Genomic DNA, 11258 nt, shown 5'->3' on the forward strand with positions numbered 1-11258 from the left:
CCACACACTAAAGAGTCCACAGTAAAACACAGGAAGGAAGAGAAACCTCACAGCTTTAAAATCCTTCAAAAACACAGACAACTACAAGGTCAGCTGAGCCAGAAGTGGCCACTCCAGGCGCCTCGTGCCCACGTCAGCGTTCAGATGTACCAAAAGTGAAATGACCGTGGAAATGGGCGGTGACCTCCTCCAACATCATGGAGGCTGCGCCGGCTTCCACAGCTGTTGTTTCTTTGAGGCGACGCTGAGGAACCATTAATAATGTGACATAAAGTAGATCTCGGAGGATGTTCACATCAGAGACACATTAATGCGCAGTTAACACACACGTGTTTGTAACCATTGGTGGATATAAAAACATGCGTAAAGTGATGAAGAAACTGTATTAACAGTGGCAGCCTTGGCTTTGTTAGATCTCGGTAACATGAGGCGTGAGACAGTGTTTAGAGAAAACAAAGATCTACTCACAAACTACGACATGTGGCTCATGAGTGGTTTTCTTTTACTGAGGCCAGTTTTACTGGAGCTGCAACCGGCCCTAGAGCGCATCACAGCGCGGAGTCAGGGGTCGTCCTGCCCACATAGATGCTGATAACAGCGGCTTCTCTGACCGGTCAGGAGTGTATCAGTCAACCCTGAGCCGAGCCGAGCCGAGCCGAGCCGAGCCAGCTGTGTGGGACGGGATCATCAGAATCATCCAGGTACATCACATCCCCACACAATGCTGTTCAACAGGTCAACATTAAAGTACAGTTTGCACCAAGAGCCGGTTTCCCTGATGTAATCGGAGCTACTGACTGCACACACATGCTATCAAAGCGCCATAACAAGATGGATTCGTTTTTGTGAACAGGAAACATTTTCATCCCATAAATGTTTAAATAATATGTGATGCTCAGTAGCATCGTGGCACGGTGGCCTGGCCCATTCTGACCAGCAGCATGTTGGGACCAGGCTGGAGGCTGGAACAGTTAGTGCAATGGGCGACTCCTCGGTGGGTAAATCATTTATAAGTGTTTGTTTCCCACTAAAGCACCTATAATTAGAAAAGAGTTAGCGTGATTCGCCGTGTTTCAGTGGAAAATCCACGCACATCTTTGTACATGAGCCTCTGAACGAACTGTTAACTGAAAGCAGCGCCGTGGAAAAAACCCACAAGATCAGCCTGGACTTATATTTTCTTATCTCACTCGAATGCTGCCCTGTTTGTTTGTTATGTATCTTTCTTATTTTCTACTTTTATACTGCTATCATGTGTGCACTATCTGTGTGATGACAATGAGAATTTCCCCACTGTAGGATGAATAAAACCATATCTTATGTTCACAGGTATCATCAGAAGCATAAGACAGAGTCAGACAGGGACGTGTGGTTCATTGAAATGACTCGTGACCTCTGATTTTATTGATTCTTATAACTGTAACATTTGGATCTGAATGAAACCTGAATGAAATCTGATCTGTGTCAACAACTGGAAACGACTGAAATGAACAAGGTGGCAAAATGAACCAGAACGAGAACCTGTTTTATTTAGAACAACGATCAGAAGAAACCCTGAACAGAACCAGATGATCTGGAGAATGAGACACATATAAACATCAGACCAGAGACCAGATACGAGAACAGATCCATCATTCAGAGAGTTAATGGACGAAAGCTTCAGACCAGACACTGTAAATAAACATGGAACAGCTCCTCTAAAGAAGCCAGAGCTAGTAGAGCTCCCCCTGGTGGCTGGAGGCTGCAGTATAAGTTACAAGCCCCACCCCCTTCATGTTAGTGGGCGGGACTTGGGCCTAAATTAAACAGTAAAATACACTTCAAATAAGTTTTATCAAGGGTGCTTTCAGTCATTTTAGGTAGTTGTTGAGTTGTTGCTCTGAGAAGTTTTATTATTTACATACAGGAAGGAGACGTGGGTCCATATATATATATAAATAGGGTTAGGGTTAGACTCTGGATTGGCAGAAATGCATGCTGGGTCTCAGGAACCCTCCTGCCACGGTCTGGTCCACCCCTGGTCCTTCCTGGCCCCTGTGACTATGAACTACGAGGCCCCCCCACCTCCATCCTGGTGCCCATAGAGGTCTGCTGGCCTCTTGAAGCTTGGCCCCCACCCGGTCAGAAAGTCACGGCTCTGTTCCATCTCCAGCGAGGTTAACGAGGTTAACGAGGTTAACGAACTGAGCGACTCAGCCACCGACCCGCGGCCCTCTAAGGCATACGTCTGCAGGGTGTCATGGGGGCGCCATCACGTCCAGGTCCGCCTTCTGGAGCCGGTCCTTAATAAACACCTGGATCAGCTGGTCTTTATCCGTCCTCACCTCCATCGTCATGGAGACAAAAGCAGGTTGAGGGTGGTTCTGGTGTCTCAGGGCAGACATGTCGAAGGCCTCAGTGTCCTCCTCTCCTCCACCTTCATCATCGTAACGAACAATGTTCTCATGGATGTCTCGCTCGTTGTTCGTCACCACAGACCCTGCCCCCCTCCGTCCGAGGGCCACTACCACGGTCATACCTGAGGAGACAGGGACGCAGTCAGGGACAAGAGTCAAGACCCCGAATAGTCTCAAAGTTTAAGGTTTTCGATGTAAAGGTTAAGGAGACAGTAACTCTGAGGACACCAGGTCTCAGGTTGTACCCAGCAGCGCGAGGACACAGGTGATGAGGACAGCTGTCCCTAGGCCATTTGGTAACGTCCACATCTCTGGGCTGCAGTGGAGACGCTTTCCATGGAGACAGTGGCAGACGGTGATGGTTAATGTGTTGGTGCTGCTAAGGGACGGGCGGCCGCCATCTGAGATCACCACTGACAGGAAGTGGACCGGCCGATCGCGCTGAAGGAACCCGGCCCGACGGCTCAGGATGGACGCAGTGTTGTCTGAGCACAAATGGACAGAAGAGGAGACACTGAGTGTCCATTAGGTGATAAACATTATTCCGGCCTGGTGGACTGTACCTCTGTTGTCTCTCAGGCTGAAGTTTACGTTCTCAGCGTCCACAGTAAACAGGAAGAGACGTCCGTCCTCTGGTTGATCTGCATCCACAGCACTCAGAGTCCCAACGGTCTGGAGGTCAGAGGTCAAACAAGAGGGTCACATGACCATTCTTCATCTTAGAAAACAGACTGGTTTCCCTGGTTGATCCTGGTCATGTAAGACACAAATGTGGATTAAGTGACATTTGGATTAAAAGAACCAACAGATTAAATCAGATTTCACTGATGATGTGATAACTCAGATTATTTATGTCAGGTCAGAAGCTAACGCCACACGTCCGCACAGCTTATGTCTGTGGAGAAACTGTATTTTTCCTAACCAGAAGCCGAGGGTGGGCACAGTGTGGGCCCTGCTAAAAGCCCAGGACACAGCCTGCAGATCAGGAGACAGGTAGGCTTACGTCAGGGCCCGGGCAGCAAACACCATCACAGACTACAAGCGCATGGACCAGCAGGTCAGAGGTGACCCCACCCTTCCTGACACCTTAAACAGGTTCACACGGTTCGACCTTTCAAGCAGCAGTAGGACTGAACGTCTTCCTCAGCCAGAGGTGCAGCAACAGCCTCTCGTCCTGCAGCTGCACCAAGTGACCTCCACCCTGAGGAATTGTCTCATTATTCACAGGTAAGCTCTACCTGTCCAGGTTGCGTGTCCTCACAGACGAACGTTTGGTTCTCGATGGCGAAGCTCGGGGGATTGTCGTTGATGTCCATCAAGGAGATGAGAACCACAGCTTTTCCCACCTGAGACGGATCCACTGAGACAGAAAGAAATCACCTGTCATGTACCTGTCCCTCACAGTCGATTAAAGAAATCCACATGGTGTCTTACTGGTCTCCGTGGCAACAATGGTGATGTTGTGCAAAGTGTTGGTCTCTCTGTCCAGACGTCGCTTTGTTGTGATTACGCCTGAACTGCTGTCGATGTCAAAGTAGCGCTGCAAGTCAGACGTCCTGTCGATGGTGTACCTAATAATAATCATAACAATAATAATAAAAATACTATCAGGTTTTATAACACTTTTCTAAATGCCCAAAGACACTTTACATTTTTATAAACATAAAGGGACAAGCACATGGACAGAACAAGACAAATACCTGCAGCACACACCTGCTCTCAGGATCTGGCCTAAAGTTACTTGACCTGGTCTCAACTGGTCTTACCTGACTGGGCTGGTGGAGGTGTCAGGGTCATGAGCTGAAACTGATCCAACGTCTGATCCAACCATGGCGTCCTCAGAGACCAGCATGTGGCTGACGGAGGAAGAGAAGACTGGGGGCTCGTCCACGTCCTCCACCAACAGTCGTAGTGTCACCGTGTCCCTGAACTGTCCCACCGACAGATAGCGAGTGTCCATGAAGTGATTGGATGCCTCGACACGTAGAGTGTAGCTGGACCTGGTTTCAAAGTCCAGAGTCTGTGAAAAAGGAGGAGGAAGATACTGGTTCCATGGAGTCAACAGATCCTCCCAAGAATTCATCTCAACTCTGAGGAAAACATCAGAACAAGAACATTTCTGTGGTCTTCAGAGACAACCTAGGGACCAGTACCTTGTGGAGGGTGATCAGACCTTCCTGGGACGCTGGATCAGTGACGATCCTGAACGTTTCTAGTTCGTCTCCGTCCAGGATCCTGTAGTCCACCTCAGCATTAGGACCAACATCCAGATCCAGAGCTTTGACCTTTGCGACCACAGTGAACTCTGGGACAGACTCTGGGACAGAGAACTGGTAACTCTCTGAGGACACAGACGAAAGGACTCATTCATCCTACACATGGACTCAACTAACCCGGACTCCTCATGACTTTAACCAGGGAAATCTCCCCAAATATATGAGCTGCCACACCACTATGATTCACAGTCAGGTTCTAGTCTTATGGTGAAGGGGTCAGGGGTCAGGGGTCAGGGATCAGGGGTCAGGGGTCAGGGATCAGAGGGCAGGGATCAGGGGTCAGGGATCAGGGGTCAGGGGTCAGGGATCAGACTCACTGTGGGGGAAGCGAGGAGGGTTGTCGTTGACGTCCGTCAGAGTCACAGTGACGGACGTGGTTCCTGACAGACCTCCTGTCTGACCAATCATGTCTTTGGCCTGAATGACGAGCAGACAACGATCTCGCACCTCTCGGTCCAAGTCCGGCAGAGCCGTCCTCACCACACCTGGAGGACGGGTTCAGAAAGACGGACCAGACTGAACTGGCTGTCTCACATCCTCCATGTTTGTCTCAACACACTCATGATTCAGGTGTGTTCAGGTGTGGTGTGTTCCTCACCTGTCCTTGGCTCCACAGAGAAGTAAGGTTGACCCTGCAGGAGGCTGTAAACCACTCTGGCAGAGTTTCCATACGTTGGATCATCAGCGTCAGAGGCCACCACAGTCACCACAGACGTCCCTGGAGGACACGCCTCAGCCACCTGTTATTGGTTCTAGACTCACCAATAGGACATCCCTCTACTACCTGTTATTGGTTCTAGACTCACCAACAGGGGACCCCTCTACTATCTGTTATTGGTTCTAGACTCACCAACAGGGGACCCCTCTACTACCTGTTATTGGTTCTAGACTCACCTACAGGACATCCCTCTACTACCTGTTATTGGTTCTAGACTCACCTACAGGACATCCCTCTACTACCTGTTATTGGTTCTAGACTCACCAACAGGGGACCCCTCTACTACCTGTTATTGGTTCTAGACTCACCTACAAGACATCCCTCCACTACCAGTTATTGGTTCTAGACTCACATACAGGGCACCCCTCAGCCACCTGTTATTGGTTCTAGACTCACCTACAAGACATCCCTCTACTACCTGTTATTGGTTCTAGACTCACCAATAGGAGACCCCTCTACTATCTGTTATTGGTTCTAGACTCACCAATAGGAGACCCCTCTACTACCTGTTATTGGTTCTAGACTCACCTACAGGACATCCCTCTACTACCTGTTATTGGTTCTAGACTCACCAACAGGAGACCCCTCCACTAACTGTTATTGGTTCTAGACTCACCTACAGGGGACCCCTCAGCCACCAGTTATTGGTTCTAGACTCACCAACAGGGCACCTGCTCAGCCACCAGTTATTGGTTCTAGACTCACCAACAGGGCACCCCTCAGCCACCAGTTATTGGTTCTAGACTCACCTACAGGGCACCCCTCAGCCACCAGTTATTGGTTCTAGACTCACCAATAGGAGACCCCTCAACTACCAGTTATTGGTTCTAGACTCACCTACAGGGGACCCCTCTACTACCTGTTATTGGTTCTAGACTCACCTACAGGGGACCCCTCTACTACCTGTTATTGGTTCTAGACTCACCAATAGGAGACCCCTCTACTACCAGTTATTGGTTCTAGACTCACATACAGGGCACCCCTCTACTACCTGTTATTGGTTCTAGACTCACATACAGGGCACCCCTCTACTACCAGTTATTGGTTCTAGACTCACCTACAGGGGACCCCTCCACTACTTGTTATTGGTTCTAGACTCACCTACAGGACATCCCTCTACTACCTGTTATTGGTTCTAGACTCACCATCAGGGGACCCCTCCACTACCAGTTATTGGTTCTAGACTCACATACAGGGGACCCCTCAGCCACCAGTTATTGGTTCTAGACTCACCTACAGGACACCCCTCAGCCACCTGAGCAGAGTACGGTCCGTCCAAGAACTTGGGCTCGTTGTCGTTGATGTCCTGGACCTTGATGGTGAACGTGGACTCAGGTTCAACCGGAGCGTTGGTGTTTCTGTCCCTGACCTGAGCTCTCAGGGAGTAGGAGGCCTGCTGCTCCCGGTCCAATCTTTTGACTGCGTGGATGTCCCCCGTGTCCTCATCAATGGTAAAGACAGACATAGCTCCTTCACCACTCAGGACATACGTCACCTGACTGTCCCCGTTGTCCATATCAGAGTGAAGCTGGTGGGACACGACATTAGAGACAGTCAGACCACCAGAGACAATGAGACCACCAGAGACAATAAGACCACCAGAGACAATGAGACCACCAGAGACAATAAGACCACTAGAGACAATGAGACTGGAAGACAGTGAGACCAGAGACAATAAGACCACCAGAGACAATGAGACTGGAAGACAGTGAGACCGGAAACAGTGAGACCACCAGGGACAGTGAGACCAGAGACAGTGAGACCACCAGGGACAGTGAGACCACCAGAGACAATGAGACTGGAAGACAGTGAGACCACCAGGGACAGTGAGACCACCAGGGACAGTGAGACCAGAGACAGTGAGACCACCAGAGACAATGAGACTGGAAGACAGTGAGACCACCAGAGACAGTGAGACCACCAGAGACAATGAGACCAGGGACAGTGAGGACCCCCCTCATGTTGTTCTGCTGGACTGTCCTATCCTGGTCGGTACCTTTCCGACGTACAGAGGCTGGTCTCCCGTGTACTCCTCCAGAATGAAGAACTGATTCCAGACCCAGCTCCTCCTCTTCCTCTGGGTGAACTGGACCTCGGCTCTTCTGGACTTGTGGGGCAGGAGGACCGAGTTTAGAGTCATGGCCCTGCAGCCGGACCCCTCCCACAGGGACAGGACCAACAAACTGAGCACGTTCACATCACAGAGACACTTCATCTCTGGGACGGACGATGTCCAACGAAAATAGAGAAAATAGAAAAACTAGAGAAAATAGAAAAATTAGAGAAAATAGAAAAACTAGAGAAAATAGAAAAATTATAGAAAATAGAAAAATTTGAGAAAATAGAAAAATTAGAGAAAATAGACTGGCAAGGTTAGAGACAACAAGAAGTCAGTCTGTCCAACATAACATAACATAATAATATAATCTAATATAATAAACATAATATAATATAATATAATATAATATAATATAATATAATATAATATAATAAACATAATATAAAATAATATAATAAATATAATAGGAAGCATTCTTTACTGTAGTTTAAAGCTGTAGATTTACAGAAACTAAAAGATAAAACTCTTCCTAAGCTGATGATGTAGAATCAGAGTAAACATGAAACACTTTTCTATAAATTGTGCTGATGTTAAAATGATTGTTATTAATGTGCAGCTCATCCTGATGAATCTAAAAAGATGAAATGTCTCAGATCTGATAGAAGGTAGAAGATTTACCGCTGAGCTGTTGGTTCCTGGAGAATGAAATGAAGCAGCATCTTTAGCCTCAAATTTATGGTTATATTATTATTATTATTTTTATTATTATTATTATTATTGCTATTATCATTATTATTATTACTATTATTATCATTATTATTATTATCATTATTATCATCATTATTATTATTATTACTATTACTATTATCATTATTATCATCAGCTGGCTGGAGTCTTCCTGGACATTTTCAACCTGTCCCTGCAGCTCGCTTCAGTTCCTGTCTGCCTCAAGTCCTCCATCATTGTGCCGGTGCCAAAAAAATCAGCTGTCACCTGCCTCAACGATTACCGTCCTGTTGCTTTAACACCGGTAATCATGAAGTGCTTTGAGAGGATGGTCTTAAGTCACATCAAGGACGTTATCCCTGCTACTCTGGACAGACATCAGTTCGCCTACAGGGAGAACCGATCGACAGAGGACGCAGTCTCATTAGCACTGCACACGGCCCTGACTCACCTGGAGCATCCTAACACCTACGTCAGGATGTTATTTGTGGATTTCAGCTCAGCTTTCAACACTGTGATCCCAGACAAGCTGATGCTGAAACTCCACAACCTTGGACTGTCTGCCTCTCTGTGCTCATGGATTAGAGACTTTCTCACCCACAGGCCACAAGTGGTGAGAATTGGGGACCGTACATCATCTACACTGGTCCTGAGCACAGGGACACCGCAGGGATGTGTGCTCAGCCCGGCCCTCTTCACCCTCTTCACACATGACTGCACTGCCGTTCACCCCACAAACATGGTTGTGAAGTTTGCAGATGACACCACCGTAGTGGGTCTCATATCGGACAACGACGAGACTCACTACAGAGAGGAGATCCAGCACCTGACAGGATGGTGTTCAGACAACAACCTTGTCCTGAACACCAGCAAGACCAAGGAGGTCATCGTGGACTTCAGGAGATCCAGGAGTAAGGAACACACCCCTCTCCTCATTCATGGGGAGGAGGTGGAGTGGGTGGACAACATCAAGTTCCTTGGCATCCACATCACATCTGACCTCACTTGGTCCACGCATACATCTCACCTGGTGAAGAAGGCCCAACAAAGGCTCTTCTTCCTCAGGAAGCTGAAAAGGACTGGACTCTCCTCTCAGCTTCTGACAAACTTCTACAGAGCCACAATAGAGAGCATCCTCTGTCTGAGTGCAACAGTGTGGCGGGAGCTGCACTGTACAGGACAGGAAGGACTTGGCCCGGGTGGTGAAAACCGCACAGGGGATTGTTGGGAGTCCTCTCCCACACCTGGACTCAATATATGACAGCCGGGTCCAAAGGAGGGCGGGCCGTATAGCTGCAGACCCCACCCACCCAGGCCACGAACTGTTTGTGCCTCTTCCCTCCAGGAAGAGGTTCAGGAATATAAAGACCAACACAAACAGACTGAGACACAGCTTCTTCCCCAGAGCTGTGAAATCCATCACCCCATCTCCTCACATACCCCCCCATCCAGAGACTGAGCATTAAACCCCTGCAGATGCCAGATAGACTCTGATACTGCACTGCACCTTGTCTAAACATGCTGCTATACATGCAATATTCATACTGGTCACTTTAAATATCCTTGATTGCACTACTACCTCTCATCTCATCTTATTTTATTCTTAAATTCTATTTTTTTTATTTTAACTTGTTATTCTATTTTATATTTCCTATTCTATATTTATATTATTTATATATCTCAGGTCTGTACATTTATACCAAGAGCTGCTGAACAGAATTTCGTTGTGCCTTGCATAATGACAATAAAGATTCTTGATTCTTGATTATTATTACCATTATTATTATTATTGCTATTATCATTATTATTATTACTATTATTATCATTATTATTATCATTGTTATATTATTATCATTATTACTATTATTATTATCACTATTATTATTATTATCATTATTATTATCATTATCATTACTACTAAATCTGTCCAACATTTGATCCAGATTAAATATCTGAGCCATCTGTTTATGACCTGAACTAAGTCAACAGGACGAAGACAAACTGTCCTCTCTGTCTAGGAGATTCTCACAATGCAGAAAAGGCACTAGAGGAGACTAGAAGACAGTAGAGGACACCAGAGTAGACGGCAGGAGGACTGCTGAGGTCCTGCAGGGTTCGGTATGAGGCCGTCTCCTAGACCTTTCTGTGGGACAGATGGACAAATACCAGAGAAGCTGCAGGAGGTTGATCTTAGAGGACAGTCAGAGCCCTAACCTGGAGACTGCTCCACCTGGAGACTCCTCCACCTGGAGACTGCTCCACCTGGATACTGCTCCACCTGGAACCCCTTCACCTGGAACCCCTTCACCTGGAGACTCCTCCACCTGGATACTGCTCCACCTGGATACTGCTCCACCTGGAACCCCTTCACCTGGAACCCCTTCACCTGGAGACTGCTCCACCTTTCGTCCTTGATCCTGTTCCTGAGCTCCCTGGTTCTGTCCCTGGTTTTCCCTTCAGCACCTGAATGCAGTCTGAGTCCTGCAGGTGTGCAGGGGGCGGAGCATCCGAGGAGTCTCAGGTGTCCTGTTCTCTGAGCCTGAAGCTGATCTGAGCTCAGGTGTTGTTCTGACACACGCACACACACGCACACACACACACAGTCCATGGTGTGAAATGCTCTTTCTTCCACTATTAAACACAGCCCTGAGTTCTACTGCTGCTTTTCTTCCAAACGTTTCTCCATCAGTCAGGATTTATTTCTTCCTGGTAGAACATGGTTCTCCACGATCCTTCCAGTCTGGAATAAAGGTCTTAAGACAGTTTCAGTAGTTTCTAGATGTTTCCTCTGCTTGATACAGCCAATGATTTGACCCTTCTCCACCAGACTAATATCTCCTCCTCCACCAGACTAACATCTCCTCCACCAGACTAACATCTCCTCCTCCAGACTAACATCTTCTCCTCAGACTAACATCTCCTCCACCAGACTAACATCTTCACTCTCCTCCAGACTAACACTCCTCTCACTATCTCCTCCTCACCAGACTAACATCTCCTCCACCAGACTAACATTCTCCTCCACCAGACTAACATCTCTCCCCAGATACATCTCTCCTCCAGACTAACATCTTCTCCACCAG

The 11258-nt window shown here is 47.6% G+C and overlaps 1 pseudogene; it reads right to left on the bottom strand.

Annotated features, from left to right (window-relative positions):
- Positions 1-1504: 1504 nt before the first annotated feature.
- LOC125011056 lies at positions 1505-7749 on the bottom strand (annotated as a pseudogene).
- Between the last annotated feature and the right edge of the window lie 3509 nt (positions 7750-11258).

This window comes from Mugil cephalus, chromosome 7 (assembly GCF_022458985.1).
Source record: "Mugil cephalus isolate CIBA_MC_2020 chromosome 7, CIBA_Mcephalus_1.1, whole genome shotgun sequence".
NCBI classification, from domain to species: Eukaryota; Metazoa; Chordata; class Actinopteri; order Mugiliformes; family Mugilidae; genus Mugil; species Mugil cephalus.